Consider the following 26617-nt stretch of genomic DNA (forward strand, 5'->3'; position numbering starts at 1 on the left):
ATCGATAATTATGGTTATGATTCTGAAAAGCTTGGGAGAGTTTTTGTTTTTTATAATCTGGAGTTGGAGTCTGAAATTTGCAGGGTGGTGGGTAATCGTTGGTTGCTCTCTCCTTTTATCTTTTCTTCAGAAGTTTTGTCTCATTTTTTTACTATATGTTATGATCTTCTATGGGATATGACTCTGGTCCAACTTATTGCATCAAAATTTGTGGCTCCTCCAATGCTTGATATGCATCATCTTGGGTCAGCTTTGGATAGTTATAATTTTGATATGGGTACTCTTCCTTATGGGGGTTTCCTTTCTATTCAAAATATTTTGGAAGATGGTCACTGTGGAGAATTGCTTTTTGAAATTAGAATGGGTCTGATTTGCAACACTATTGATGAAGCACTAAAAGTTGTGGAGAGTTTGCATGGTTTTATCTCTCCCCGGGTTTTGGCCAGGGCACGGGATGTGTTAATTGGCCTTTATGCTCTGATTAATTTCTATTTTGTTTCATCTGCTACTCCCCTCCCTGCGGTCCCTATACAATCTCTTGTTCCTTATGATGCTCTACCTACTCCTCTAGAGGAAAGCTCGAGTAATTGGTTTATGACTAACTGATTTCACATTTTTTGCAAGTATCTCTCACTTTTTTGCAGGCTGATTATGGGATGGATTTTTGGGCAATTCTCATTGACTCAAATTTTTGGATTTGGATATATTTGGTCTATTTCAGTTTTAGCTCCCATTTGGTTGAAATTTATGGTCTCCCTTGTGTCTCTGCATAATTTTCCACATTTTGTATCTTGCTGCTGATAACAGCTGATGAGCTCCTAGATCTTCTTGACGAAACTTTTTTGGTGTTTAGTCCTTCATTTTGTAACCAACTGAGTATATAATCAGTTGAGGTATATGTCCTATGGGATCTCTATAAATAGGGCAATTATATGGGTATGGGTGAGATTTCAAATCATCGGGATCTAGCTATTTTGTAAGGGTAGTTTAGTTTCTTTTCTTAATGTGACAACCGGAGGTTTTCTTGCGGGTTCTTTCTTGTCGGTATGCCTTTTGAACCCATTGTAAAAATTATCTAAAAATTAATAATAAAGTTTAGTGGCTATGCCACTTTTATTGAATTTTTTTTTTTATTAATTATGGATTAATGTAGATTTTAAATATATGTTAATTTAGATAATCCATATATTAATATATATTATTAATTATATATTAATTGTTGGTCCCTTTAAAGCGTATATTGTTAGTGAATGACAATTATTGTTCAGATATTAATTTTATTTAGTTAGATATATATATATATATATATATATATATATATATATATATATATATATATATATATATATATATATATATATATATATATATATATATATATATATATATATATATATATATATATGCTAATTCATATTTTTGGATGGTGTAATTGCTTTAAATATATGCAAGGGAATTTTATTTCATTGGGAAATGTTTTCCCATTTTGATGTTTCCTTTTTATGTATATTTTCTTTTAAAGGGTAAATTTGTGTTGCTAGAAAGGGGACTAGATTATTGTTCCAAACCAGTATGTCATTAATGTTTATCTAAGGATTAAATAACATATTTAGATGATTAATGCTTTACATTCATGTGAACTTGGTTGAAAAACTCGTAAGGATTTATTTATGTTATGTCTTGATGCATATGAACGTAGTGCGTAGAAAACCAAGGATGACCTGGACCTGGATGAGGTAGGAAACTGAAAATAACTTAGATCATTTAGGAAACTTGGTCAAACTTTAAATGTTTAAATCAATATGGGAAAAGATTGTATTTTTTGGTTTTTGCTTTTGCAAGGTTTAACTTTTTTTTGTATTCGCTTTCATTTAAAGTGATGGCAATGTAATAACCCACTTACTTAATCCAAAAACTCAACTGATTTTTTTTTTTTAATATATAAAAATATTGATTTCTTATTCTTACTTATTCTTATTTACTTTTTTTTTTATTCAATCAAATACTCAGGTACATCTATCCAAATGAGATAGGAATCCATCCAACTGGGATGGGCATCTAACCATATGGGTTAGGCATCTATCCATACGGGACTAGGCATCTAACAATACAGGTTAGGCATCTAACCATATAGGTTAGGCATCTGTCCATAGGAGACAAGAGGTTTCATCTATCCAATCCGGGATAGGCATCTACCCAAATGAGGTAGGCATCTATTCATAAGAATAGGATATGCATTGGCCAGAGACTTTAGACTCATCGGGACCATCCGGGTCCTGAGCCACTCTCTAAAGACTACACTCCCCTACTAGGAGTGCACCAAGGTCACCGTCCTTAGGAGTATAAAAATAATTACATAAACAAGTTTGATTTTCGCCTCAAAATTCGGCCTAAAGCCTCGGGAAGTCAAGCGAATCCATATGAGATTCCTTCTAAGTATGCATTGAATTAATTTTAACATTTCAATTATTATTTGCATCATTTGATTAAAAGACCAAGGAGCTTCAAGAACCAACTACTCACCCATAACCAAATCCTAATCCCCATCCTCAAACGCCTGAGTACAAGGGACAACTCCATCCCTAGACTGCCTACATACCCATTTCGGCACAGGATCAAGGCATAAAGTATGTAGTTCTGGTTTCTAACTATGGTTTAATGTAAATTGTTTGGTGGGTACGCAACCCTTTGTAGGGTCAATGTCCTAGACAATTTCTCCGCGGTTGCTACCCACGATGGTAGCTCTATAGCAAAAGGCTTAAGGTGGCCTTCTACTTGTGTCCTAAAACAACTAAGTCCTATTTTCTATTAAATATGTCACCCTTAATCAATTATCATCCGTTGAATTGTATCAAGATAAAATAAATTTCCAAGATCTTCACACACATCCAAACCCTAATGGGGTTATCTAAAGTTCAACTGATCGGATGTAAATTCATTAAAAATTAATCTTTTTAGATTATCGATCCAAGGGGGATTACCCGCCCCTTGGATTTTAACTTCCAAATGAGCCTTATTTCTCCCCGACGATTTATAGGGACGATGCCACAGACATCGTTGTTGCAACTTTATTAGGCATTAAGTGCAGTAGTTCAACACGACGGCATTACTCGTAAGCGTGACCCAGAGGCACCATAGATACCGAACGCTGCTAATTTTGGGTTTCAACTCCTCTTGTTTAGTTATCTAACTAGAATTTTAACTTTGAATTCATGAATCTTAAATGAAGCAATATACCAATACAATTATGAAAAAGAAACTATTATATACAAGGAATTATCACTTGAATTTAAAAACTATAGTATGAATTTTTCGTAATTGAAAGGAACATAAACAAATCGAGTACTTAGAATAGAATTTTCTCCTAAGGAAAGTTATGATAATTAAAAATTCAAAACTTGACCTAAATACATGAAATTACTAATTGCTTGGAAACCATGATACTTCCAAAGATAAGTTATGAAAATGATTTGAATTACTTGCAAGATATAATTGTTTTGGGACAAACCATTACACAATAAGTATGAATCCTAGTACTGATTTGCTTGAAAGAAAATTAAATGATTGAATAGCAAGAATTTGGAAATGAATTTTAACACCTACTTGTTTGAAGTGAAAAGTACTTAATAATAATATCAACTAATTCTTCCATATGAAGTAATACAAATTTCATCTACAAATGATAACACTACTTTAAATGTGAATCCTAATACTTGAAAGGTACTAAATTGCTTGAAATAGAATTTAAATTATCAATGATTATACTTTGGAAATGAATTTAATACTCACTTGTTGAAGGGAAAAGGAAACAACTATTCAACAATAAGCTTCAAAATAACCACATTATTCTTAGTTACTAATTGTTTGAAAAAGAGATTAGACAAGAGTATAAACACTTGCTAGTTAACCAAGTAAATAATACTAAGTCTCCTAATAAACAATTCTAATCAATAAACTTCTAGTTGCTTTTGAACTAATACCTTTGCAAGATTATAAAGTGATAACTAATTACTCCTTCCACTTGAAGTAACGTTAACTTTATTGTTGGATACATTCTACAAATAGTAACTTTATCAATTTCAAATATTTCAAAGGGAGATAATGTTTGCTCCTTAAATTACCCTCAATTAGAATTGTTATTTAATTTTCTAAGTGATCACAGAATAGGTTTCTTGAAACTCATTTGCTAAAATAATTTCGATTTTGAATAAACTCTCTTTTCATCCTAATTAATACTATTACCATATGAATATTTAACTATGCAATTTACCTCTAATTTTAATGTTAATTAAATTTATCCTTACTAATTACTTGTATCATTAAGTGTAACTTTTTTTCTTTTAGCTAGAAGGTAAATGATTTTAACTATTAAAAGAAGTGACTATTCGCAATGCCTTATATACTCATACCTTGGAATCAAATAATCAACCTTTCAAATTGAGGCAAAACTTTGTCTAACATTAACTCATATTGCTGAAATACCTAAAAGGGTTACTATGAATCTAAGCACATCTACTTGTTAGGTAAATTCCTTTAACATTTGATACTTGTACTAAGTGAAATATGCAAAAGTTAGTTTTGAAATCCAATAATTAAAGAGCTTAAATATTTGAAATGTATTGAATGTCTTGAGGGAACCCACTTACTATTATGATTTATTTATTTGATGAAAAGATCCAAAACTATGGAATAAGTGTATCATTGGCGCAATAACATTTTCCTTTGCTTTGTTTTTCCTAAGCCAAACTAATTTGTTTAATGAGGAGATTTAACTATTATATCTACATCCTAAGAAGGATTAATTCAAGATGATAGATCTCTTAATGCTCGATTATCTATTGAAATTCTCAAGTGTTAATTGACCCTTTTGCCTTATGCAATATTTATCTTTTCAAAACCCAATGGACTCTTTTCCCATCATTGAGGAGATACTAACTCTTTAGAATTTAAAATGAGTTCAAATTTGCAACTTAATTTTCCATAATAAAACTCCAATAAGGTATCCATTAATATGGGTTAGACTCTTTTCGCTTAAATTTTCCTTTAATATTTTAATAACCTAATTCCTAAAACTAGAGATAACATTTTAAACATATTTCCATTAATTTTAATAAGGTTGGATTATAAATAGGTCTCATTAATCCTTTTTAAATAGATATCAATAAATAAAACCATTTTTCATTAAATAGACCTCAATAAATAAATCTATCACTAAATTTGATTAATTTTTAATTATTAAATTTTTTAATTATAATCTTAAATGATTTTTTAATCACCAAGTGCATAATTAAATTTCAAAGAACTATAAGTTTATTAATTTTAATCATTCAAAATAACTTTCAATATTCTAAAACATTTTTAATTTTAAATTAAACACATAAAATTTAATTACAAACTCTAAAGTATAATTCAATTTAAAAAATTCATACATGCACAGGGAATAATATTTTTTTTCCTAAAAATCCAAAGAGATGAATATGTTTCTAAAAAGTACAGAGATGATTTTTTTTTTGTAATGCACAAAGATGAATGTTTTCCTAAAATCCACACATTAATATTTTCCTAAAATCCACAGAGATAGGTATTTATCTAACATACACAAAGATGAATATATTTCTATTTTTGATTTCTTTATTCTAATTTTATATTACTTTGGCAATAGATTTATTTTTGTTCAAGTTATTCCATTCTAAAAAAAATCTGATTTTTTTGTAAAATAAAGAAAGTTGATTGAGGAAAATATTTAAGAATTAAACAATATTCGTATTTATATATGCATATTTGAAAGAGATATATTAACCAATTTATTTGCTACATGCAGAATAAAAAAAGAAGAATATTTTTTTTTCTTTTATTTTTTGGATATAAAAGCAATATATTACATGTATTTGATTAAATCAATTAACAAAAGCTGAGAAAGATTTCCTTGCAAAAAAAATCTGGAATGGATAAAAGAGATTTCTTTTAAAAAAATAAAATTAAAATATAAACTTTCTTATGTGCAAAATTTTGAAAGAGACGAGAAGAAGATTTTCTTTCAAAAGAAAAAAACAAGCAATGCATGTGCAAGAGGGGAACCTGGATTTGAATGAAGAACCTTGTTGACCTCCTTCAATTCCTCCTTGAAGCTTGGTAATGATCTTCTCCAAAATCCTGCAACATCTACAAAATTTCTCCTACAACTAACATGGTATTGAAAATAAATTCATAAGAATTTCAAGGCTACTTTATTATCCAAAACAATGAACTCCCTTTTTCAAAAATTTAGAACTCAATATATTGAAAATAGAGTCTATTTCCCACTACAAAAGAAATTAATTGATTTCAATATTCTTTTCCCAAAATGATTAATTGACATAGTGGGGGTTACATGCAAAAATTGAATTGAGATTCTCTTCTAGAACCTTCTTATTTCCTCCTACAACATGTGCTAAATAGTATATTGAGAAAATAAATAATTTATAAATTAATTTCATGCAAAAATGATTGTTGTCATAGTGGGGGTTACATTTGACCATGCATTCAAAATTCAAATTCAAATTCTCCTCCAAAAATACATTTTGTAACTCCTTTGTCATAAAAAATACCATGAATAGAATTATTCTTGTCATAGAATAATTTTGTAACTCCCATGTCATATATTTGCTAGATATAATATTTATTCTTTAATATTTTAAATTTCTTTTCTAGAATCTTCTTATTTCTCCTACACCATGTGCTCAATTAAGATATTGAGAAAATAAGCAATTTTCAAATAAATTATGACCTCATGTGTGTGTCACCACTTAAATTTTTTTTTATTTAAAAACTTCAACCTCATTTCAATTTATATTTTCATTCTAACATTACTCATAAAATTAATATTATAATAGTAGTAGTTGTATTAGTAGCAATAAAAATAATAATAATAACAATAATAATAATAATAATAATAATAATAATAATAATAGAAAGTCATATCAAGGTCCAAAAAGAGGGTTATGACAGGCAAGGCCCTGATAAGTTTGTTTAGACCCTGTCGTCTAGCTGATTTGTGATTGGCCATAGTTGGTCAGGCCCCTAGTTAGAGTACCATCAGGCAATGGACCTTTGTATTAGCTTTTAATATGTTCAGTTGGATCCACTTCTATGTAGAGATCATTTAGGATTTATTGACCGAAGTGGTCGTTTGTATATTGTTTGTGTTCGCCTAAAAGGCAGGACTGTAAATGACAAGAACCTTATGTAATCTCAACTTATTTAAATGATCAGAGGGGTCTTGCAATTGAGCAGACCCGAAGATGTAACTCCAATACCATCTTGGTGTTATGTGATGCTTTTGTTCTTATGTTTCATGGTTAGTGTTAGCATGTATGGATGGTATTTTGATAGAATGTATAAGTGGGTTAGATGAGAATTATCGTAATGCATGTATGTAGTCATCTTTTAAATGCAATAAATGGATCATGAAGGAATGTACTCTGTTATGATGATATTATAGTGTTTTGGAACAAGATGCATGGTATGAGTTCAATGCAAAATTGAACGTAATGAATGGATAACGAATATAATGGATGAACTCATATGGTTATTTACATTTTAACCTTAATAAATGAACTTCATCTTCTTTGCAATATTTTAACTATGATGGATGAACTCATTTGGCTATTTACATTTTAACCTTAATAAATGAACTTCATCTTCTTAGCAATATTTTAACTATAATGGATGAACTCATATGGTTATTTACATTTTAACCTTAATAAATGAACTTCATCTTATTAGCTATATTTCAACTGTAATGGATGAACTCATTTGGTTATTTACATTTTAACCTTAATAAATGAACTTCATCTTCTTAGAAATACTTAACTATAATGGGTGAACTCATTGGTTATTTACCTTTCAATCTAAATAAATGAACTTCACCTTATTAACTATATTTTAACTATAATGGATGAACCCATTTGGTTACGTACATTTTAACCTTAATAAATGAACTTCATTATATTAGCCATATTGTAACTAAAATGGATGGACTCGTCAAGTTAGCCATATTTTAACCTTAATGGATGAATTTACATGTTATCTATGTTTTAACTTCTATGGGTAAATTTCCTCATGTTAGCCTCATCTTCAACCATAATAGATGAACACTTCCTAATTTCTATAATGTTAATTTGTTGAATAGATTATATCCATGTTTCTAGTAACAACATGTAATTAAGTTATCTTGCTTAATTGGATCAAATGTCGCGAGTTGAGTTAGGTGTTAAGTTACGTAATCACGTTGGGAAACTCCTTAGGTTCGTTTAGTCTTCCGCTATGTTATATAAGTGTTAGATAAACCCAATATATCTTAACGTTGTGTCTTATTAAAAAAAAAAAACTTTGCATTCCATTTGAGTGTTTTAGCTTTATCCCTTCGAGGTTTCCTAGCGGGGCATTACATACATACATATATATATATATATATATATATATATATATATATATATATATATATATATACATATGTACATATGTATATGTATATGTATATGTATATGTATATGTATATATATATATATATATATGTATATGTATATGTATATGTATATGTATATGTATATGTATATGTATATGTATATATATGTATATGTATATGTATATATATATGTATATGTATATATATATATATTGATGATTTGATACCTATATATCATATATATATAATGATAATGTTAAATTAAAAGTGAATAACATTGATAACAAAGTTTTGTGTGTATATATATATATATATATCGACTTGCATGAAGCATTTTTGTTTTCATGCATTGAAAAGCATCAAATTAAGGAAGAAGTCGATATTGGGAAAAATCAACATTACATGTTTTATACTATGCATTTTTAACATCGAATGGTGAATGCTAAACAAAATTGATGGGGACTGTTAAAACTGAACTGGCAATTGAAGTGACACTATGGCAAGTGGGGTAGTTAAGATCCTTTTCATCAATTTGAAAAGAGTAACTTTGTAAATTAAAGCCGAACCCCCACTTACATGGCGCCATGAACCGCCACCACTGCAATATGTGAATTTAAAAGCCTGAGAAAGAGGGCAATGTGCCTCTCCCAGGTGGTAAATCGATTCAAGCAATTAGTGAACAAGAGTTTTAAAGCCATAATTGCAAGGAAAAATGCAATGCCTTCAACATATAGGTAATACGTAAAAAATTTTTTAGACACTCAATAGAAAAGAATAGAGGAGACTCTGAAATCGATTAGCCAATTTGGGAAAGAAAACCAAAAAGGAGAAGGGAAAATCGATATAATTCTATAAGTCATTTGTGCAATCAAATTCAAGAATTGAATTATGAGGTAGGCAATATTGTTCTTTTCATATTATGCTTGAATGTTAGACAAATTACTATTGAATTTGAAATCTATGGCAAACTTATATATTTGTCTCTATTTCAAATATGGAATCTTTGAATGTTTGAACTGTTTATTGTCAAAATGTATTTTTGTTTAGCTGATGATAGGGTCAACAAGTCAAAGGTTTACATATACATATATCCACGTGTATATATATATACACACACACATATATATATACATATATACATATATACATGTATATATATATACATATATACATGTATACATGTATATATATATACATGTATATATATATACATATATACATGTATACATGTATATATATATATATGTATATATGTATATATATGTATATGTATATATTCATACATAAATTTATGAAGAAATTCTTGAAACCGATCACTTCCTCTAGGTCAATGAATTTTCACTTTCAGATTTTACAAAATTAGAAGAAGATGAAAACCTTTCCAGATTACATCTCTTTCAAATGTTCTTATTTCATTTTTTTCTCTATTACATAAAAGATCTCTGTTTGATTTCCTTTCAAATATGCTGAAAACAACAATGAATTGTCACAACACAATATATGTGTGTGTGTGTGTGTGTGTGTGTGTGTGCACTGAGTATTTAAAAGATGGTTTTCATTATATGTTGGTATATGTATTCTCAGATTTCAACTTGAGAACAGAAAACATGTTGATTTATACCAAACTTGTACAAAATTGTAGAAAACCTGTCAACAAGCAAACTTAGTTAGTTATCATGAAAGTAAAGATATAAATGTAAACTTAAATTCAGGAAATTTTACTACTGTTAATGAAACATAAACTAAATTTGATTTTAGTATTGAAAAATAGACACATAGAGGATTAATATCAAAGTAAAGAATTAATGAATGCTTGACAAAATAATAAACATAGATTTAAAAGAACGTGTGCTCATATCTTTCATTTGTGTATTATTTATATGCAAATATGTGCATACATGTGTTACACCTTCTTTTCTTAATTTTAAATGTTTATTTAATATACTGAAAATGAAAAGATTGATTTCTTGCAAATGGATTTACGTTTTATTGTTTGCATGTGAATGATAGTGCATAACATATAATTTAAAGATATTGCATGAAAGGAATAGGCATACTAGATGAAGGAATATGCTAGTCATGTGTTTTATGGAAAAGTGTACATTTTGGGACAGGTGCCAAATATGGGGTCTTAGAGAGTATAGTTTGCATTTCCAAACTATCTTATTTCTATGCATGGCATTATACTTGGTCGAGTAACTTATTGACCATTGGAATATATGAATATATTTATGACTCTCTACCATATCGTTATATTTATCTTGCTTGTTTCTTAAATGAGTTAGAATAAATGAAAATGCATGTATCATACTAGAAACACACCAAGATTCCATCTTGCATATCGAATTTTTCTTACTAAGCGATTCATGCAGGGTTGGGTATTCTTGAATGGTTAAGAATTTTGGAGAGGCGTATGCTTCAAGGTTGGGTGGAAAAAGCACCTGAATCTTGTTCTCATCTTCATTCAAAAGATTGAATTGAATATAGCTAAAGGATTGGAGATCAAAAGATGCATCTCATCTCTTTATTGTGTATATTATCTTGTAGATGAATATTTCAGCTTAAGGCAATTGAATGCCTAAGTTATGTAATGAAATTATGATAGATGGTTAGTATGATTGAAATACTATGAAAGAGTACTCGATGTTGTAAGAATACTATATTATATCTCTTTATTTAATATAGACTTGTTGTGTCAATTATTGTACTCGCATATGTAATGACATTATGTGATTATGGAATGATTAGAGAGAAACAAATGAATTTATTAAATGAAATATAGATTCATTTGAAGAATAAAGAGTATTCATTCTTTTATTTAAGTTAGAGCATCTATGTCTTTACAAATAATCCATTCATCCTTATCTCTTCTAGTGTGAAAAATAGATACAACAATACTTTCTCTTTTAGCAACATATTTCAAATCTTTTTCCATTACAATTTTAGTAGGGTTAGCAAAATAAGATTCTTCCTTTATAGCCAAGAACAAAAATTCTTTGTATTCTTCATAATCAAATTCATGATCAGAAATATTTGCATCTTCTTTAAAATAATAATCCTTCTTATTGAATTTTCTTTTGAATTCCTTATTATTTTGATTTGCAATTCTATCAAGACATCTGGAAGCATAATGACCAATATTTTCACAACTAAAAAATTTAAAGGGCATTTTACCTTTATACTTTCCAGTTCCTTTCTTCATCCTTCTCACAAAGTTGACCTCAAACTCATCAAAATTACCTTCATCAAATTCGTTATCTTTCACTGATCTAATAGCCTTGAATGTTGTCTTTGTTCTTTCACTAGTAGTACCAAATTCTCTCATCTCAAAAGAAATTAAGGAGCCATACAAGTATTCTCTAGTGTACTTATTCTGATTTTGTGATTCTTCTATTGCTGAAACTTTAGAACTATAAGGTTTAGTAAGAGTTTTGAGTACCTTTTTCACAACTTCATCTTCTAGGAAGTTACCTCTTATTTACAAAATCATCTATCTTCTGTAAGTAGCTAGTTATATTGTCTTCTTATTCCATATGCATGCATTCATATTTAGTTTTAGCATTTTGCAACTTAGCTTCTTTAATAGTATCATCTCCTTCATAATTCTTTTCCAATTTATCTCACACTTCATAAGAAGATCCCAAAAATCAAACCTTTGTTAAATTCAGTCTTAGAAAGAGAACTAAAGATAACATACCTTGCCTTTTCATTGTCTTCAAAGTCCTTTATCTCATCCAGAGTGTTCATCCTAGTATGCAATTTCACATACTTATTTGTAACAGACTTCCACACTTCATAGCCAAGCGAAATGAGGTAACCTTGCATCTTCACTTTCCAAAAAGAATAGCTAGATCCATCAAACATAGGGACTATCAATTTTTGTGTCATCAAGATCTCCTCAAGTGGTTAAGCTCTTCTCTAAGGAACCAAAGCTCTGATACCAATTGTTGTATATACCAACGCACAAGACAATTGAGAGGGGGGAATGAATCAATTGAATTAAATATTAAGTCTATTTCCCAAATTAGATCAACATAAATTTACCTTTAACACATAATCCAAAAAATGATATAAACATGAAACATCATAACACACCATACACAATGAGATACCAAATTTTACATGGAAAACCCTATGAGGGGAAAAACCATAGAGAAGTTATTCTCAAGATATAAATACATGTTAGGGTGACACTGGTTAAGGTTATTTTTACAAAGAAGGGCTCAATACCAGAGGGATCACTACCTAAGAGAAATAAAGAGGAGGCTCATTATCGGAAGAATCACTACCACAAAAAAGAAGAATAAAAGAGAGAATCCACCATAGATGCACTTCTGCAATCACAATATTTGTAGACACCTTTGTCACTACTTTTGGTAGCTAACACATGAAGGCTTAGACAACTCAACACTTTTCACCAGCTCAACATCAACTGTCAAACTATCAGGAAGATAGATGCTCTTCCATACACCTTCATTGCATCTCTCTCTCTCTCTCTCTCTCTCTCTCTCTCTCTCTCTCTCTCTCTCTCTCTCTCTCTCACACACACACACACACACACACACACACACACACACATGCACACACTATTTACAATACCCAAGCATCACTATATATATCATCTTCACATATGCAAAATCTCTTAAGGTCAGCTAAGCAACTAACTGAACATAATTCAAATTAGGTCGGCACTAAATATTTCCATGATGGAGAATAATGTAGAGTGGACCACAACATATCTTAACCAAGACCAAAATGATCATTAAAAAATGTTCTACAAAATTCCATAATCATCAGAGCAACAAAGTAAAGTGTAAAAACCCGAGTTCGGCCAAACATAGAGTAAACACCTTCAAACTTGAAAATTATGCTTCTGAAGGCCAAGGGCACGTACCAATTGAATAGAATGAAGCTAAGGATAGTAATAACATAATTTTAAAAATGTAATGCCATAAACCATAACGCGGAGAAATGTGGAGCATTCATTTCACACAGAATCACTATCAAACATTGTCAACCATAATGGTAAACACAACTTCCTTATCATAGCTCAATCTAGAGCACCAAATCAAAAATATTACATCTCCAAACATATTTTAGCAACATGTCTAATGCACACAAATAGATATACAACATAGAATATTTGCAGAGAAAACTACTCTGCACAATTGCACTGAAAACTCAACCAAGAAGTCAATAATGACAACCAAAGCATGTTGACATCAATGACAACACATAAGAAGCTCATTCTGATCAACTTTGCAACAGGGTCTTCATCAGGTATTGGATATCACTCAATATAAAAATTGTAACTAATTGCTAGATAATAATTGAAATCTTATGGAATTTGGGAAAATGGTGTCCATTGGCACCCCTTTTTGGTTACCTCTCATGTTTCTTCTAATTATTTTTTTAATTTATTTGAGTGCTAGTTTACTTTCAACTTAACTTTTATGTTGTTCTTTATCCTTGATCATTATTTGTATAATCAAATAACTATTTTATGTTGGAAAGAGTAATGTTTGTGAATACTAGTAGTGGAGTTACTAATGGTGACTTCTTTTTATCATTTTATGATAATAATTTGGTCAATATTTTAAAAAATATTATTTTATATCAACCATATTAGATTGTATGAATACATATTTAATGAAAGTTTAAATGATTTGTAATTCTTTTCAGGGTAGTTTTCATATAAACTATACACTAACACATGCTAGTATTTTTTGGTGCGTTGGATTCTATTATTACAACAAAATGTCAAGTAAAAATCAATATTTTTCCTCTTAGTTTTAACCATGATCCCCAAACCAAAATAAGATTTATTGTTTGTAAGTCGATCTAGCTTCATAAGAGAGTTTCAAAAGAAAAAGAAAAAGAGTAAAAGAAAAAGAAATTATTAAAAAAAAAAGTAAGAAACTTAGAATAACTAAAATAGATAGAGGATTCAAGTAATCTCTACCATGGTTATAAATGTCTAGCTTATAGTAGAGTTCTACCTAGAGTGGGATAAAAAAATCTCTCTTAGGACTACAAATTCTTGGATGACACTATAACAAGTTTTCTAAGTGATTGGTGATTGTTTTTATTTAAATATACACATATTCTAATAGACCCATGATCATTTAAAGGTTATTTAATCTACTAGTTTAATGCTCTAGTTGTAGTAGCAAGTCCTAGCAAGCTCCAAAAAAAGGTAACCCGGTTGAAAGGTCATGCATCTCTTTGGTGGGAGCATTTGCAGGTTGATAGATAGAGAAGAGGTAAAGAGAAGATCAAGACATGGGATCAGATGATGGTTAAGTTGAAATCAAAATTTATGTCAACTGATTATCAAGTGAATCTATTCTAGAAATTGCAGAATTTTAGACAGAAGGAATCTAGTGTGAAGGAATGCATCGAAGCATTTTACAAGTTGAAGATCAGATTCAGACACGTTGATGATGAAGTTGAACAAGTTGCAAGATATTTGAATGGATTGTAGGTGTTTATACAAGATGAACTTAGTTTGATCAAATTACAGAGTGTTGAAGAGGCTTACTAGTACGCCCTGAAGGCAGAAGAAAACCTAAACAAAAGACATGAGTAGAGGTAGAGAGGAAGAGGTGGAAGGTTTTCCGAAGGAATATTTGAAGGAGGAAGAGGATATACCAGAGGTAGAGGAACATGTACATATCAGAAAAAGGACAAGGAAGTAAGTAAAGAAGGTAATTCATACTGGAAAGATGATAGATATTTCTACCAGAGGAGAGAACCAGATGGCTACCGGAATGAGAATTTTGGAAGACAAGACAAGAGAACATTTAGAGGAACTTTATTTAAGTGTGGATGAGGATATCATGCTTTTGAGTGTAAGAAGACAGAGAATACTGGAAGACCAGGAGTGGTGGAAGAAAACCCCACCGAATCAGATAATAAACCAGAAGATGGAGAATTGTTGCTAATGAGGAGAGATTTGTGTCATACAGGGAGAGATGAAGAGCCCTTGCAGATGAAGAATTTGTTCAAGACTAGATGTAAGGTATTCAGTAAGTGTTGTAAAGTTGTTATTAATAGTGGTAGTTCAAATAATCTTGTTTCAGAAGAGATGGTGAATAAGTTGAATTTGGAAAGATTGAAACACCCTAAGCCTTAGCAGATAGCATGGATTCAGGATGAACATAAGTTGTTAGTAAGTGAGAAATGTTTGGTGAAATTGAAAATTGGAAATTATCATGATGAAGCCTTGTGTGATAATATGCCTATGAACATTTGTCATCTTTTATTGGGTAGACCTTGGTAATTTGATAGATAGGCAATACATGATGGGAGAAAGAATACATACCTTATTGTGACCAATGGGATGAAGCAAACCTTGTTGCCCTTGGAGGAACCTTTGAAGAGTGAAGTTTGTATGAATGCTAGAATCTATTAGGTGGATGGAAGGAAATTCCTGGATGGATTGAGACATGAGAATATGTGTTTTGCCTTAATTCCTAAGAAGACTGAGAATCCAGAGCATGAAGAGGAACAATCAGAAGAGATAAAAGGTTTGCTGACAGAATATGAAGACATCATTTCAAATAATGTACTTGATGGATTGATGCTTGTGAGAAGTAGCAATCATTGCATGGACCTGGTTCCTGGAGCTAGTTTGCCTAACAAAGTTGCACACCTGATGACATTGGCAGAGAATGAAGAACTAAATAGACAAGTACAGGAGCTGTTGAAGAAAGCTTTGATCAAAGAAATTCTAAGCCCTTCTGTAGTACCAATAGTATTAGCACCTAATAAGAATGGAGAATGGAGAATGGAGAATGTGTACCTGTAGTACCCTAAAAATGCTCATCTAAACCATGAGCCCCTAATCTCAAAAACATCACTAAGGTCCTAACCAAAGGCAATTAATTTAATCTTAAGCACACAATTAATTTCTTAAATCACCAATGTCACATGACAAATTAATCAACCAATATTAATTAAATATTTATTTAATTAATTGATCATTCCAAGGAAATCATTTTTAACAATTATTTTTTTTATTTTATTAAATATCCTAGCATATTTCACTAAATAAATCAATTTTCCATTAAATCATAAAAAAAAGGAATTAATTGACAAAAAAGAATTAAAATTTGAGAAAAGAAATCAATTGGAGATAATATTAAAAATCAAATTAAAAATTGAAGAAAAAACTCAAAGAAAACAATTAAAACATTTAAATATCAAAAATGAATGAAATAGAGAATAAATTAGTTTTTTCTGATTTTATCCTAATTTTAGTTCAATTTCCTTTAAAACTGAGAAAAGCAGCCAATCACATCAATTCACCTAGATTGTGCTTCCTCTTCGAAAATTTTGACCACTCATCATCATTTGATCTCAGCCGTTGGTTTCTTTCTGAATTTTCTATAAATTCAGGCTCTCATCTCTCATTCAAGGATCCTGGAGAATATATTGTTATTATGTTGTTTTTGCTCTAGGTTCATTAAGAATTTGCATATTGATTCTTCCATGTTTGTTAAATCATTTAGCTTAAATACTCATTCATAGCTTGATCATGTTAGCCTAATATTCATTAATCTTGCATATCTTACATTTATCTAGCTTAATCTTCCATTCATTTAGCTCAATTTCATGCTCATATAGATTAAATCCTTCATTTAGGTGTTGTCTAGTCATTGGTATTGCATATGAAATATGAGAGAAAGACTAAAATTGCATCTACTAGAAGGCAATAGGTCGCTTTGTAATGGTTTATTGTTCATTATTGATTGTTGATTTACTAACCATGCATCTAATGACTTAATTGAAGTGTTGTATATTCAGATACAACTTACAGATATAGGTTCACTTTTCACACACACATTTTTGGCACCCACTATGGGGCTCAAAATTCAATCCTTTGGCCTCAAAATTACTTTTTTTTAATCTTTCAGGTCTCATCTGTACAGTCTCTGCTAAATATCAAACGAGTCTACTTCCTTCATCGTATGACATTCTGTCAAGACCTGTGTTTTATCGTGTGAATCAGAAAGGGAGCTCATACGAGTTTAGAAAACTGATTATTTGACTCTATGTTTTATTGTTCGAGCCTGTGAGAATACTCGTGCGAAAAGGTATAATCTGTCATACAAATTTTTGTTTTATCATTTCAAAAATAGTATACTTTTTAGGGTTTTTTGTAAATTGAATTTAGATTTTGCTAACGGTGACACTAACCCTGGTCTGTCTTCTATTTGCCTGATATTTTTACAGCCTAACCAATTTTCTTGCAGAACGCTTGTCAGAGAGTTTATCAATAAAACATACACCTGTAAAAGAATCGAAAACAAAATGACTACTGATGCATTGGTTTTGCAGGTTGCCTAAAGAAGATCAACCAAACTTCGTGCATTCTTTAAAGCTCAATTTTTTAGGCAATTAAATTGCTATCTAGTTAAAGAACAAATCTGTCTTTTGTGTTTCAGAAAAATCAAAGAGGTAGGAGAGTATGATCTTGTCTTTTATAGGCACTAAAAAATCTAGACCCTCGAAGCTTCTTCTAAATTTTGAGATTTGTATACCTTTAGCGGGCCTATCATAGTAGAACAAAGTAATCACCCTATGAGAACGACCCAAGTGAGTACAGTTGGACCTGAGCATTCCAACTCACTATAATAAATAGGCCTCTAGTGATTAGAGTCTAAGAGGATGGGATTATTTGAGTTTTCTCTTTGAGATCTCTCATATCAAGCATTTTGCAAGGCCTCACGATCTCAATCACGTTTACATGACTACAGCTTGTTTCGGTACCTTGTCAAGCTATAGGCCTTAATCATGCTTGCGTGACTTTAAGGGGTAATTTTGAATAAAATTCCTGACTAGGAACCATAAGATAGAAGCTACCTGATTCACCTCCGAAAGGGGGACAATCTTTGTGCAAGAGAGATAGTAACTCTCCCAAGACACTTGCCATATCGTGCCACCATTAGCATTTGGAGTCGGCTAATACGGCATTGAGAATCCATTATGTGAGACTCAGCGACCATATTTTGATTAGCTATTGGGTTTGTACCTAAGTCAGCAAGCAAAGGTTTTCTTCTCTAAGACAACTTGTGTAGGGTTAGCATGTTGTGATTGAAGTCATTATATATATCTTGTGTGTTATCTATGTTTTCATCCCAAAAACTGAAATACTAAAACTAGAGAAAGAAAAATCAAACAAATCAACAACTCAGTGATAAAGTAAGTTTGTGTCCAAAACTGGTCTTCGTCAGTCATCGAAACATCAGTCTGTATCCAAAAACTGGTCTTCGTCAGTTGTTCAAAAACTCTACCTTTCAGAATTTTGTTTCTGTCCAATCCTCCATCATATGAGTATGCTAAATTTTCATCCTACTCCATACCTATTATCGTACGAGTCTTCATTGATCTTAAAATTTTGTCATCTGCATCCGTAAAACCTATCGTACGAAACTACACAATGGTCGTCTGGAGTCTACCCAACTATCGTATGAAATCAAGCAACAACTCGTATGAAAAATTGTCTTTATTGTAATAACCGACCATATTTAACCCAACAAAATTTGACCATTCTTTCTTTTGTTAAATTTAATCATTTGTGTTTGATTCAATCGCATACTCTAGGCATCCATCCATTCGGATTAGGAATTCATCCATCTGGGATGAGCATCTAACCATACAGGTTAGGCACTTGTCCATACGGGACATAAGATTTCATCTATCCAATACAGGATAGGCATCTACCCATACGGGGTAGGCATCTATCCAAATTAGGATAGGCATCTACCCATGTGGGGTAGGCATCTATCCAATTGGGATAGGAGGTGCTCTGGCCAGAGACTTAGACTCATCGGGACCATTCGGGTCCTGAGCCACTCACTAAGTACTACACTCTTCTAACAGAAGTGCACCAAGGTCACTGTCCTTAGGAGTAATTAAATAACATAATACAAGCTTGAATTCTGCCTCGGAATTTGGCTTAAAGCCTTGGGAAGTCAAGCAAATCCATACGGGTTTCCTTCTGAGTATTCATTGAATTATCTTTTTCCAATTTTACTTATCTTTCAAAATAGGATTCTTACTCAATCTTTCTTTTACCAAGCCTAAAACCCACCCACGAACGCCTGAGTACGAGGGACAACTCCATCCCAAGACTGCCTACATACCCGCTTCGGCATGGGATAAAGGCGTAAAGTATGCAGTTCTATTTTCTACTCTATGGTTTGATGTAAATTGATTAGTGGGTACGCCACCCTTTCTAGGGTCAATGTCCTAGACAGTTTCCCTGTGGTTGCTACCCACGATGGTAGTGCTTAAGAAAAGGCTCAAGATGGCCTATTGCTTGTGGCCTAAAATAACTAGATCCTAATTCTTATCATGAGCGTCACCCTTGACAAATTGCCAATCGACAATAAATTTTTGAGATTAAATAAGTTTTATAAAAGCATTTCACTCATCATCCCTATAGGGGTTTACTATAGTTTAACTCATCGAATGAAAGATCATTTAAGAATTATCTTATTAAATTATCGATCCAAGGGGGATTACCCACCCCTTGGATTTAACTTCCAAGTGTCCCTTATTACTCCCCGACAATTTATAGGGATGATGCCACATACGTCGTTGATGTAGCTTTATTAGGCATTAAGTGCAGTAGTTCAACACGACGGCATTACCCGTAAGCGTGACCCAGAGGCACTGTATATACCGAACGCTACTAGGTTTTGGTTTTCCAACTTCCTTTATTTAATTTTCTAACTTATAATAAACATCAAGCTTGAAAAATAATTATGAGTTGAATGTGTATATTTAGACATTGCAAAGCTTAATTAATTGAAATAACTACTTGATGAATGACATGGAATAAAAACCATAACTTAAATTATTTATTATTCAAAACTTTAATATAACTTGCATAATAATGATAGCTAGGTAACTTGCTTACTAACAATTAAACAATTAATTTGCATGAAGAAGGGAACATCAATAATTGAAATCAATGTAAAGACATTTGCATGAAGCGAAGGTAGGGTAAGATGCATGCGAGAATATCGCTTATAAAACCATTAATCCCAACATAGAATTTAGCTTCAAGTCATTTAATTGTTAAGTAGATCTTAAGATGATCTAAGTATCATTTAATATAAATTTGTTAAAATTAGTTATAAATCTAAAATTTACCTAAGTTTAAAAATTTTATTAACTAAAATTTATATTTATATAAAAAAAGGAATTTAAATAAACCAACATTTTAAACATATATGAAAAAGAAAATTTCTTTTTTTAAAAATTCATGTTGCCCTTCGAATTATGTTTGATTGGTATTAAAAAGGGGTTAATGGGAGTGGGCCCCCACGGGTCCCCACCACTACCCTGCGGCCCCTGCCGCAGCAATGACCACAGGCTAGTGGGGGGGGTACCATTACGGTACCACTCCCTGTGGATTATTAACTCCATCCTCTACCTGCGAGCTAGTACGCATAGGCACAATGTCGTGCGAATATAAATATATGCCACTTCACATAATCACATAAATTTATTAATCACTTTGTAATGCCCATACCCTAGTCGGATTTTTAAAACCCGTTTAACCTTGATTGACTTCCTATGTGGCATTCTCGAATGGTAGATTAACCGATATGCAATGTGTAGCTTAGATAATATAAATAAATTGTGCATACTTATTATTGTGCTTTTGCATCGATTTTCATGTAAATGTAATTGTTTCCTAACCCTTGTGATAAATCTTGAGCTAACGTCTTCATTGAATAGGTATTTGTATATGCATGCTTGTATGAATTCATGGGTGCAGGAGATTTGCAGGTACAACATCGCTTAGGGCAAGGTTCATCTCCATTGGAATTTGCAAGGTTGAGTATGCTCCTTCATCTTTTGAATTCGGATTTAGTGGCCATATAACTCTCGTCCTTGCCTTAGCCATGGTTAGGTGAGCATCATGTGTGGATTCGTGGGGCTTGCTTTTCATTGGGATGCATGTCAAGAGACTGGGAGGACTTCCTCGATTTGCGTGTCCTGCGCGAGGTAAGTGAGGTTTGCTATCCTAAGTTTTAAATTCAAATTTATGAGTAGACGTGCACATTAGTGATATGGAAATTTAAATAGGAAGTTTCTTCATATGGTTAATCATTAATTTAAAGAGATTGTTTTAAATTGTTATTGTAGCAAGCTTAAGGTATTTAACTGGGGTTAATGTGCTCATTTACGCATTTGTAACATTTACGCATATGTAGTTGAGAAATTTGAATAAACAAGACTCTTGCATTAGATTAGTCATTTATTTAAAAATGTCGCTTTATTATGTTATAGCGAGTTAATTTAATAGCTAATTTTAAAATAACGAATTTATTGAGTTATGCATTTTAGAAAGGAAAATTTTTAAAGTCGTTTGGGAGATAGTAATAAATTACTCATTTTCGCATTTTGGAAGAAAAGGGATAAATTATTATTATTTAAACGAAATTATTTCCTTTTTACTTGTATAGTTGACATAGTATAAAAAGATTGATTTTTAGAAAATTAAAATTTAATCAAAACACCTTACCCGGTAAGTAGTCCCAAAATATAAATGTAGGCCTAAATCGATATTAAGAAATTAAAATTTAAAAATTTAAAAGAAATAGAAGCATTATAATTTTAATAAGGAAAACAAAGGAGATGTATTAAATAAGGTAAATGAATGACTTCCATTTCATTTTTCACTCATTTTATTTCAAAAATAAATGCCTAATTTCGAAATTAAAAATTAGGGCTTTTTCTTTTAACCTAGTTTTGGAGTCATTTTTGGGGGGTTCTTTGGCTTGGGAGTTTTTTTGGGAAAAAAATGGGAGATTTGCATGGGAGTTGCAGGTGGAGCTCTTGTCAAAGAAATCCCTTCCCGGAATGCATTTGGAGGTAGGATTCTATCTACCCGTTTGTTTATTGTTTGATCTCCATGAAATGTTGAAAAAAAGAAAAGAAAGAAATGTTTTGTTTTTAAAGAAAACCATGAAGCTTCTTGAAGATTAGTCTTAGATTCAGTTTTGGGAGTTTGTTGTTCATGGATTCAAGCTTTGGCATGGTTACTTGGACATCTAGAAGGGAGAAAAGCTTTCCCAATCCTTGCTTATACATGCTGGAAATATATATAAAAAAAAAAAAAATAGGAAAACAAGCAATGGCTGTGACTGTGTGTATTTTTTTTTTTTGTTTTAGTATTCATTCAATAGAAAACGTTTTGGTGTCCAGCTGTGAATTTTCTTTTTCAAAAAATATATTAAAAAGAAAACACCAAAAAAAAAAGGAATATTAAAAAAAAAAAAGGGGACAAAAGAAAATGAGAAAATTTTGTTTATTTATTTATTTGCTAGGGCTTGGCGGGCGGAGGAGCCGAAGCTCGGCTCCCGCCGCCGCCGCCCCTCCCCTCATCTCTCCCCTCGCCCAGCTTCCGTGGCTCGCAAGGGTTTTTTCCCTACGACCACGGTGGGCCGCAGGGAACCCTTGCGTCCACCGTGGGCCACAGGGTAAACCCTGCGTCCCCACGGTGTCCGCAGGGAACCCTGCGTCCACCGTGACTCGCAGGGAAGCCCTGCGGGTACCGTAGGGCACGCCTTCCAGTTTAAACTTGGCATTTTAAATTTGTTTTTATGTATTATTTTATTTTAAAGTTTTAAAATTGTTTTTCTATTTGTTTTGTAGAATGGAATTATTAAATTAGTTTTGCCTGGTAAGTTTTAAAAAAAAAAAAGAAATCGGTTTTAGTTTGGAATAGTTTATGTTATCAAAAAGGGGGCTTAATAATATATATACATTATAGGCATTATTTTATATTAAATTTGAGTTGAGACGAACATTATAATGAGTAATGAATGTTTATTTTAAATTAAAAAAAAAAGGAGATAAATAGATATGTTTAAAAAAAATACGTTAATATAGATAGCATCTAATTTGTATACATATACCTTGAAGACCTATATAGATCTTGCCTCTTAGAAATATAATATGGAAACGATTTCCATTATCCATACAAATGTTGAGATGTGCAAATAAGCTTTAATCCTTTTAAGTGGGTAATGTTGGGGCTGGATTATCTTGTAAAACCATCTTGTCTTAGTGGGTATCTAAGGGTAAATTAATTTGGATAGACGTTTATGTCAACTTGAGAAAGTGTCGAATTTACTCATCAACGCTTGAGCATGACTATTTATTTTGGGAAATTTGTTGGGACCCCGTCATCTGATTGCCTTGGTCTGCCCAACGTCGGTCTAGTCTCCATTTAAGGTACCTCCGGTTAAGAAATCCTTGTCCTTTTTACTTGATGTATTTAATGGGATCCGTTACAAAAGGGATCATTATGTAATTAATGTCCAAGGTGTCTATTGTGTATTGAATTTATTCGCCTAAGTGGCAAGATGTAAAAGACTTATAAATTTTGTATTCCTAACGATATAATACCAAAGGGGTCTTGCAGTTGAGCAGACCCGGAGATGTAGCCCATCCGGGGTGAACTCCGAGATCATATTCTGTGTCATGCGATGTTTATAGCATACTTTGTTTTATGTTTTAAATTATCTTGAATGGTTGTATTCTTGCAAAGTGTATGGTGTAAATTAAATGAATTCAAATTTAAATGTATAACATTTTTCATATGGATAAACGTAGTTATTCAAGTTCATAAAACGTTGTGAATTATGAATATGGCATGGTATTTAAATATTGAAATTAAAGTGAGAAAAAAAGTAAATTGGTAATGTTAACTTAAATTGTAATAGTGGAAGAAATCTAATTAGAATTACTTTATTGGATTAACTTGATATTAAGTATATAAATGGAATGAATGTAAAAAGGAAACAAAGATAAAATTATGTCACCATTCTTAAATTGAAATTTAAAAGATGAACATAATAGAAATATCTATCCTTTACCTTAGTAAACGAATCTCGCCATGTCAATTATGTTTCATTGCATTTGATAAATAGGTTAAGTTATTTCACGTTTAAATCTTAACAATAATCCTCACCGGATTAATTTGATAATCGTGTGGACTCAATCAAGTATTCATGTTGTATATTGAATGAATATACGTAGTAATCTATGTTGTAATTTATACCCAATAACCTTAACCAGGTTACTTCTATAACTGGGTGAACTCAACTAGAAAACCCGTATGTTAAACCTTATAAAAGGAAACCCTCACGATTGCTAAAATTAATCTAACATGGAAAAGTAAATTGATTTGTTGTTTATACATTAAATCTTAGTAAAAGTACCTCTCGCATACTACTTTCATTTAACATAATAAAAAAAAGGGGAGATATGCAATAAGATAACCGCATTTTAATTCTAATAGAAGAAAGACATTATGATCTTAATACTCTAAACTTGAAATGATGAATGTCATCTAGTTAACGATACTTTAAATTGAAGATGTTTCCGTATGTCCTAATGCATATCCATCTTAATGAAATTAGTTCATTTATTTGCAATTAATAAAACCTCAAATGAGATCTAAGGCTACTCATATTTTACCCTTCATATAAGAACTACATCTCATTAGTTGAATATGCATGAAACCAAATGAAGAGACCTCCCTCTATTAAATGCAGTCAATCCTTAAGAAATGAAATTCTTCTTATTAACCATGTTTTTTAATATTTAAGAAATATATATCAAATGTGAGTGAATACTTTAAAATCAAATGATGGAACCTTTGCTTTACAAATCATAGTTTGATCCTAAACGATCGTATCTCATTAAGCACATTTATAGCATTAAAGGATGATGTCAAGTGTGGATGGTTATTTTAAAACTCTAATGAATGAACTTTGTTATATTTAAAACGCTTGAACCCATTTGGAGACCTCCTAATGTAATTATGAATTAAAGTGCAATGAATAAATAACTTCTCAATGGCCTCCTAACCGCCCAAAGTAAATGATCTCTTCCTAAAATTATAAGACGTCAAACCATTGAACACATTTGTAATTAAGATCTATGCATTATCCCGTAATAAAGATATCCAGTTTAAAGGATCTAATGACGCAAGTTGAGTTAGGTGTAAAGTTGTGTAATCGCGTTGGGAAACTCCTCAGGATCGTTTTAGCCTTCCGCTGTGTTATCTAGATAGAGATAACTTGAGGTCACTTCAATCTATCTTAATAATGTAACTTTTCATTAACGCTCTTAATTATTACTAAAAAAAAAAATTTACACTCTATTTGAGTGTTTCTAATTTAAACCCTTAGGGGTTTCCTGGCGGGGCTTTACACACTTTGCATAATATATATATATATAGTTCATTCCAAAATATTAAATTGAATAAAAAGAGAATACATAAACAGGTATGAATACATAAGAAGATATTAATGTAAGAGAGAATATCATATTAATCCCAGGGATGAAATATAACAGAGAAATAAAAATAACCAGAGAAGTAATTTGCTCTAGTGATGCACAGATTATCCAGAAGTAGGTAGGTGTTTAAACTGAGAAATACAAGTTAATACAGAGGGATTATATTCTATTTTTCAACCAATGTCCAGAGAGGGGGATAGAGAGTTGTTTACAGGAAGATTATTTATTTCCAAATTTCACAGGGAGAGAGTTTGTTCAACTGATATTCACAAAGATTCAGCTAATATTCATAGAGAAATTTATTCAACTCATTTAACTAATATTCATAGACATTCAGCTAATATTCACAGAGGATTTTTATTCAACTCATTTAACTAATATTCACATAGATTCAACTAATATTCATAGAGGATTTTTATTCAACTCATTTATCTAATATTCACAGAGATTCAATCCAGTATTCACAGAGAGATTTTTATTTATTCATTCACAAAGAGGGAGATTTATTTATTTTTATATTCAATATCATCTAAGAGAAAATAGAAAAGCAAAAAATCTGATTTCTACCTTTTAAATTAGATTAAATAAGATATGCAAGAGAAATCTGCATTTGTATTAAAAAAAAGAGAAGAAACTATATCACTGCATTTCTTAAAGAAAACAAAAATAGATTTTTTTTTCTCCCTATCTAGAAATTGAGAAATGATTTCTTCAGATTACTATATTCAACCAAAGAATCTAAAAACTATATATTTGGATAATACAAATTCCTCATATGATAAAAGGAGAGAACCTAGTTTACTGAAGCTCGAAGTTGAATCCTTTAGCTATTCTTTG

Source organism: Cryptomeria japonica, chromosome 2, assembly GCF_030272615.1.
Source record: "Cryptomeria japonica chromosome 2, Sugi_1.0, whole genome shotgun sequence".
NCBI classification, from domain to species: Eukaryota; Viridiplantae; Streptophyta; class Pinopsida; order Cupressales; family Cupressaceae; genus Cryptomeria; species Cryptomeria japonica.